Source organism: Saccostrea cucullata, unplaced genomic scaffold (genome assembly GCF_032062105.1).
Source record: "Saccostrea cucullata isolate Sc308-1 unplaced genomic scaffold, CSIRO_AGI_Scuc_v1 ctg17948, whole genome shotgun sequence".
NCBI lineage: Eukaryota > Metazoa > Mollusca > Bivalvia > Ostreida > Ostreidae > Saccostrea > Saccostrea cuccullata.
This window is the reverse complement of record NW_026939590.1, coordinates 1457-9424: the sequence shown is the minus strand read 5'-3', so window position 1 is coordinate 9424 and position 7968 is coordinate 1457. Positions and strand designations below refer to the sequence as shown.

At 33.2% G+C, this 7968-nt stretch overlaps 1 long non-coding RNA gene across 1 annotated transcript; it reads right to left on the bottom strand.

Moving 5' to 3' along the window:
• Positions 1 to 2684: 2684 nt before the first annotated feature.
• Positions 2685 to 3213, bottom strand: LOC134253418 (uncharacterized). The gene is made up of 2 exons (XR_009989124.1): positions 3087 to 3213; positions 2685 to 2766 (listed from the first exon to the last, which is right to left on the bottom strand). It is a non-coding gene; the product is annotated as an uncharacterized LOC134253418 (long non-coding RNA).
• Between the last annotated feature and the right edge of the window lie 4755 nt (positions 3214 to 7968).

Here is a 7968-nt window from a genome sequence, read left to right as displayed (position 1 = left end):
GGGGATTTGTTTTATACGATGCTCATTATGAAGAATGCAACAAAGCACCTTCACAGTAATATGGAGCCCCGTTTTTTATTGTATAATAATATTTTTTTCTGAAAAAAAACCAATAAATTGTTAAATCTAACATCATTCGATAAATTTGCTAAATATTATATTAAGCTACTTAAATTAATCATAATAAAGCATCGCTATAAATGCTCAGTACAACATTATAACATCACTACATAATACTTTATAACTTTATAGCATCACTCTATAAATGATTAGTGTAGCATTATAACTCTACTCCATAAATGCTCTGTACATGTATAGCATAACTACTGTATACAGGGTTATTTTCCCCCCGTCTTATTTTCGCCCTTTTACTCTTGCAAACAATTCTCCCCATTTAAATTTCTAATTTAAATTCACTTAGTCCTAGTTTTGCTTAAGAAATTATACTGACTATTCTTTGAATTCGCCCCGTTTTAGATTAGCCTAAATGAGGGTAGGGCGAAATAGGGCAAAATAAAACGGGGGCGAAAATTTCCCTGTATACAGTATCAATTAATAGCTTGAATTTTTAATTTCAACTAGGGTATGCCCTTGCGATATTGAAATTTGTTCATGACCTACATTCAGTACACGAACTATGCATTCATCACGTGACTGTCCATCGATGGGACCAAACTTCATACAGTACAGAGTGGGTTATACTATGCTATTTCCATAAGTATTTGAGTTCTGTGATAATAAAACAGCTTAATTAAAATAAATTCAGTTTTAAAAAGATCCCCCTTTTTGCACGTCTATTTTCCGTTGATTTCTCATAGTAGGCCTTAACAGTGCTGCGCTCTGTGAAGACAATGAACTGAAACTGCAAATTATTGGAATTTTTCTAAGTCCAAGGGGCTTCACTTTGTCCAAAATGATTCGATCAAACCCAAAATAGAACCTAGATATTCTTATTATAAGTATGTACAGCAAATTTCATTTGCTAACAACAACATACGTTTTCTTTTATTAACTTTTAACAACTGTTCAGAATAGCAATATTAAAGTACTAAGAGTACATATTTAATTTAAGGACACTGGCAAGGTTCCTGGCTTTTGTATAGATTTTTTCAAGAACTCTTGAACAGGTGTAGTGGTACTAAACATGTTATATTCTGGTACATTTAACCCACCAAGCCATTCTTCCTTATTGGATTTTGTCAAATGAATGTTTTTGCAATTCTCAATGCATTTCCTATGTAAAATGTTGATAAAAAGGACTTGCTTAATTTTTTACCATAAAAAATTTCCAAAATTCAGTCATTTCAGAAAGTATATATATTATGTATATCATTGTATCCTCAGTTCCAATGAAATCTAGATATCATGACTGAAAACGCAAATTTAGAAACATGACACAGATCTACCAACACTGTTCATTATTTCAGAGTTACTTCCCTTAGCATCTAATTCGTATTCATAATGGTAATGACTGGTTGACTGTTTACCATATTGGAAACAAATTTTCATAAAAATATTGGCATATATTTGTTTTTATATTTGTTTACAGTTACTACATGTAAATGATGCCTCCTTCGCACGACCTCATTCAGTTACAGGTTTTCGGCATTTGCCATATCTTGTGATTGTCCTTCCCAGCATGAGTACGGTAAATAACGGTCTGTTGACCACTGTTTACGGTCTGTCCTTGAACACAATGTACAACAAAACAATCACCGTTTTTCTCTCTTGCTGTAGAGATGATTCTACCCATTGAAGGAAGCACATGTGCTTTTGTTTACCTCTGTAAAAGACGCTTTGTTGGTTTTCATTTCATAGAGAATATTCTACACGGGGGATCACTCTCAATCACAGTTTTATAAGTGAATAAACCTATGATATAAACCTTTTTTCTCCGGATTACTGTGACTTGCCAATGTCCTTAAAGTAAGAGATTCATCTTTCTACTGAACAACTAACATGAAAGGAAGAGATTGCTTGAAAAAAATTGCCTGCTGCATTGAATTTGATTTTTTTGCCTGAAAATCACAAGAACGTTTTTTCCTTCTCTACAAGAGGTCAAATAAGTAGAGGTGCAATGATACGATTACCCCACGATATGATACGTATCACGATACATGACATATTGGGTTAAAAAGTCAGACATTTGTCATCATATACTCTAAACTTAAAAGTTTTATCAAATGCCCACTAAACTAACCCTAGGAAAGTTATGACATCCTTCGACCCGTTAAATATGAGGTTGGAAACAAGCTTAAATTGTCGTTTCTGCAGTTTCATTGACCTCATGTTTCATGCGGAAGCCATTTTGAAATTGTAGAGGAGGAACCAAAACGTACGATTCGGATAATTACAGACCGATTGAACCGAACAGTGATATCAGTTTCATGTATTGTGAATTGAACCGTGGAAAAATAAACCGCGGTATACCGTGAAACAGTTTATCGTTGCACTCTTACAAATATTAAAGTATGTTTGGAACCAAAATAAGGACATTTACTGCATAACATGTGTGAAATACATACATGATTATATACATTTACATGTATTACGATAAATGTTTTCAACAATGGCGAAACTTTTCCTTCAAAGAAAAAATCACCCTTTTATAACTTTCAACATTTTTTTCACTGCCTAGAAATACTATCTCATATTAAAATATTCAATATTGATTTAGGATTACAAACCTTTCCATACGCCTCTCCTGCAACAACTATTGCTCCAGTTTTCAAGATACCTCGCTGTACCAGAATTGTTGCAACTTTTCTGTGTAAAAAATGAAAGCAGTTAAAAGCAACCATTATCACAAAGAGGTACAATTTTAAATGGAAAATTATGCCACTTCACAGAATTATTTTTTTTATAAACAAGTACTTACTGTATTCTGGCTCCAGGGCCATAAAACTTAGACGAGCTCACTTTTGATCTCAGTCTTACTTTTTCCAATGGAATTAATAGTGGAAAAGTGAGACCGAAATCAAAAGTGAGCTTGTCTGAGTTTTATGGCCCGGAGCCTGGGATCTTCAATAAATATTAAAATTTTATATTTTTCATTATAAAAAAATTAAACTACTTCTCAGACATACCCTGTCTTGGGGTTGAGCTTAGATTCCAGGATGTGGCCCTCTACCAGACCTTTGGTGTCACATTTCAGGTCCAGTAACTCTGCCTGGACTGCTATGGTCTCTTGTAACTCAGTGATGTTCTCCCCCTGAAAAAAATTACAAGAGTATTTCATATTCAGTTCAAAAATGAATAATAGACTAGCATATCATAAAGGGTGCCATATTAAAAGATTAATGCTGGATTAAAAACTATTCAATTAAAGGAAGTTTTTTTTTCTAAGGGGGTGGGTACTTCAAAAGCTCCAAATGTTTTGGTGGTCTGATAATACATGCACATATATAATTATTACACAAAAAGTGTCTACAGTGCCCTATCAGCAAAACCTTGGGCATCTACATGTATATTCCTTCCGCTAACAAATGTTGTATCAACTGTTCTACCGGGTAGTGTGCTAAAGTACCGACCAGACCCAACCTGACACCAAAGCAGTCCCAGAAAGCAGTCCCCACAACTGCTTTGGGACCGCCCTGGGACTGCTCTGGGACCGCTGTGGGACTGCTCTGAAAAGCAGTCCCAGCAGTCCCAGCTGTCCCTGGGACTGCTTTCTGGGACTGCTTTGTTCACTCATGTGTGAAGAAGGTTATAAGTGACATGATAGCTCCGCCCCTTTGTGTATTCTGAATTTGTACTGGCTCCTTGTTGTTTTGTTTACTTGTAGCACAGTAAATTATAGATGAGTTTAAACTGTTTAGAAAGCAAGGATTTCTTACATTCATTTGATAAGTACATGTAGAGATTATTATAGATAATTAATATTTTCAGGGACTGTATACTTACACAAATTTATAGTTTAGAATAAAATATAAAGTTGTTAAATAAGGAAGTCATCAAGAAAAATTTTTATCCCTAAAAATAAACTACAGGTTTATGAGAAAAAAATATCTACATGTCAAAAAAAAAAAATTATTTAATGTAAAATTCTTTTACTCAAAATTTGCATTGGTACCATTTAAAAATAATCATTACGGATAGATATAAGATTGTTTTCATTGAGAAAGCTACACATTTTACAAGTACAATGTACAACGCTAAAACAAGAGTGTTCCATGTATTTAACCCTCAAGTAAAACCTAACAATTAACTAAATGACCATGAAATAAAATTATGCTACCATTCTTCAGTAATATAAACAATGTGAATAATAATACGGGGATTTATTAATGAATTACCGGTAGCTTTTAATTCATTAACAATTTATTAAAAGAGTACATTTATTTAAAAAAAAAATGAAAATACCGGGAATTGTGATTTATTTCTTTTCTGTTTTGCTAGCGTTAAACTGGCCGATTTATGTGTATAAAATGGTATCAACACAATGGTTTCAATCGCCTTTGGGCAGAAAACCAGTGCATGTTATTTGGGTATTTGTATCAGCTTACACATCACTGAACATGCTGGTAAACAATGACCCTAATTTCAATTTATGTAATGCCAAAAAAAATGTGTTAAATGAAATGTGTATAAATTTCTTTCAGGACTGATTAATTTTGAACATAATCTGAGAGTTCAATTCTGGTGATTTACAGATGTACAGTCTAACATTTACAAATAGAACACTTAAAACTGAGTATTATAGGGCTAGAGAAATTAACGATAATTAAATTAAAATGTCATTAAAAATACTCATGACTGAAAAATAATACTTGCCAAAATTAACAAAGGTTTTTTTTTTAAAAAGCCCAATACTTAAGAAAATTCCTTTAGAGTATGCTGATAGTATGGAAATTGGCCATATTATGATATATTTAAAACTTATTCTGGTTGAAAATAATCAATTCAAGTTTAATTTTCTGTATAAAAAAATAATATGAGAACCAGTATCAATCACAGAAAATTAAGAAATTGAACATAACTGTGATTAAATATTCATGTTCAGTATATTCATACATGTAGGTGTGAAAGCCTTCTTCCTTAAATAAATATTATAATTTCAGTTTGTTTCTATGCGCGTACTGTTCATAAATGACATACACATACATGTAAGGATTCCTGGCATACTACCCAGAATCAATTTCTACTGCCTTTTATAGTCCGATTGTTTATTGGAAATCTCATTTCTGAGTTAGCACCGCCCATTAAATTAATAAACCCCGCCCACTGGGACTGCTGGGACTGCTCTCTGGGACCGCTGGGACTGCTGGGACCGCTGCGGGACTGCTTTAGCAGTCCCAGAAAGCAGTCCCCGGGACTGCTCTGGGACTGCTTTGTGTCAGGTTGGGTCTGGTCGGTAGTGTACCACCTAGGATTGTTTTATTAGTAGCACCATGTTCATGAACATCAGATATTAACCAGAGTGGGGTTCAACGACACCAGCAAACGTTTACCTGATTATTGTTTCTCTTGTGATTAATTGTGGACCTAAAGATCCCGTTCGCTCTGTAAATGTCAAATCTCCAATCCTTGAAGATGTTGTTTCTCTCATAGTTTTACTACTCTGAAAAATTTTAAGCAATTTTAACATAAAAATGACACGTTTCTAGCTATCTAAATATCAAGAACACTTAACCCCAAATTTGATGTTTTTTTTTTTTTTTTTTTTTTTTTGAGTATTTAAGATAACGTTAACCTATTTGCTTAAATCCAGCAAAAGTTTAAGATTTTAAGATAATTTTCTTGCTTATTTTCAATGCCAGAAAAATCACTATTTCTGACTGTAGAAAGGTCAAATTATTCATTATGCGAACAATTTGAAACTTTTTCTTAGTCACAATTTTAAAGTGTCTTCTTTTTTAAATAGATTTATAGTATGTTTTCTTCCATGCTTTATTTGTATAAAAATAATGAAGGGAAAACATCAAAGATGTAATTTTTGATTAAAACAAATTTCAGTACAAAAAGGTAATATTAAATGTACTGAAGCGACAAAAGAAGAATATTGACCCCAATTTCTCTTTTTTATTTTTTATTAAGCTTTGCTTGTAGAAACTAAAAGTACACTTGAAAAAAGTTAAGACTTTAGACATCAGGAGCCAACATCGTTAGATAGGTATTATATCGTATTGAATCTTACATTTTATGACTGCCATCAATAAAAATCTGTCTTTTAATAGCTTTTACTGAAATTCCAGTGGAGAAATTTTGAGTAAAAATGAATTCTTTTGTTTAATTTTGATATGATATATCGAGAATATTACTTACTAAAATCCATATCATATGTCATAATATGTTGACGGTGCGGTCGTTATGGCGAGCGCAAATATTTCTTGTCTTATAATTTAGATCGGGCTCGTACAACCGCATGTGCGATTTCATACGTCTAGACTCTGACGTCACATGACGTTGTATGTAAGTTACATTGCAAAAAAGATACCTGAACAGTATTGAAAGTAAATGAAGAACGATTCGTTTGCTATTTATCTTCAATATTTATCGATTAAATCAGGGCGTGTTAACTTTTAGCTGAACTTTTGCTGCTATTCACCCTAGAACGTACCTATAACAAGTGGGTCCAAAGTTGCTGGAGAACACAAATCTGAGAAATGAATGTGCAGTAGTCCGAATTGTCTCTTCGCCCAGTCGTTACATTAAGAGCTCGCCGTTCCGAGGGTCGCGAAGCTGCACTCGCTATCAGCCCAAGTGGTGGTCCCATATCAGCCCGATCGAGGGCCTTCTGTCCTCGGGCTGATGTGACGTTTGAGGGCTGATATGGCATATGATATTGATTTTATCATGTTGTATTCTATTTATCATATATTTAAAATACCTTATTAACGAGAAATATGCCTTTTTCTGGAAAATCTAATAGAGTCAAGTTTAGGTAAATGAAAATTGACTTCATATGTCATTCCAGAATTATTTTACATGAATACTTTTTTTGAAACAAATCAAATAAATTAACTTTTAAACTTTATACAAACTTTACTTCCGGTTTGATATGGACTTTTGCTCGCCGGTCCAATATGTGGTATGAATTTTCGGAACGGTCCTTGATATGGGGTATTTTGACTTCATTTTTATCACAGGATGCAGAATCGGTGTATTTACTTGCAAGTATATGATAAACAAAATACACTAACGCCCGATTGAATTGTGTATTGCATGAAAAGATATATTAAGGAAGTGGAGAAAGGAAGGATGAAATAACACGAAAACATTCTATAAATAGAAAAGTAATGAACGATATATTATTCTCAAATCAGTAATGGGGTTAAAAAAGATAAACAAAAGGGGAAGAAGAAAGGCAGCGTATTAAAATATAAGATTTTAAACAATGTCTTTAAAAATTGCATGCTCAAAATAGAAAAAGAAACTTTCAATTTTTTCTTACCGGTATGTTAATTTTTTGGCGAAAAACGAAAATCAGTATGATTAAAAAAATTAACAGAAAAACACTTCCTCACACAGACAAAAGAAGTAAGACTGCAGTTAAAGATTTACAAATGAAATGTTTTTATGGCATTATTCGTGATATTACATGTACAATAAACTTTCAAGAATTTTTTTTAGTTTTTTTATATTTATAATTTATATATTAAAAAAAAACAAAATTATACATCTCGGATATATATCTTTACTGTCTCGTGGTTAGGAGATAGATAGTGAACCATTTAGCATCCACATAGACTACTTCAATTCCAATGTTGTAGGTATGTACTGCTATAGCTCATGACATGTCGAGTGTCTGATATGTTGTACCCTGTTTGCAACAAAGAATCTGCTGGATTCATCGTGCAGGTAGCCTGACACAATCTTGCTGTCCGTGCAGAACTTTACATCTTTGATGTTGATATCCATCCGATGAACCTTCGTCTTGAATTCAGAGAGCTTGGGCGAAGAATATACAGATTGTTGTCTCATGCATATGAAACTTGATTTGGACAAAGGGGTAGAACGGTGGGTCTT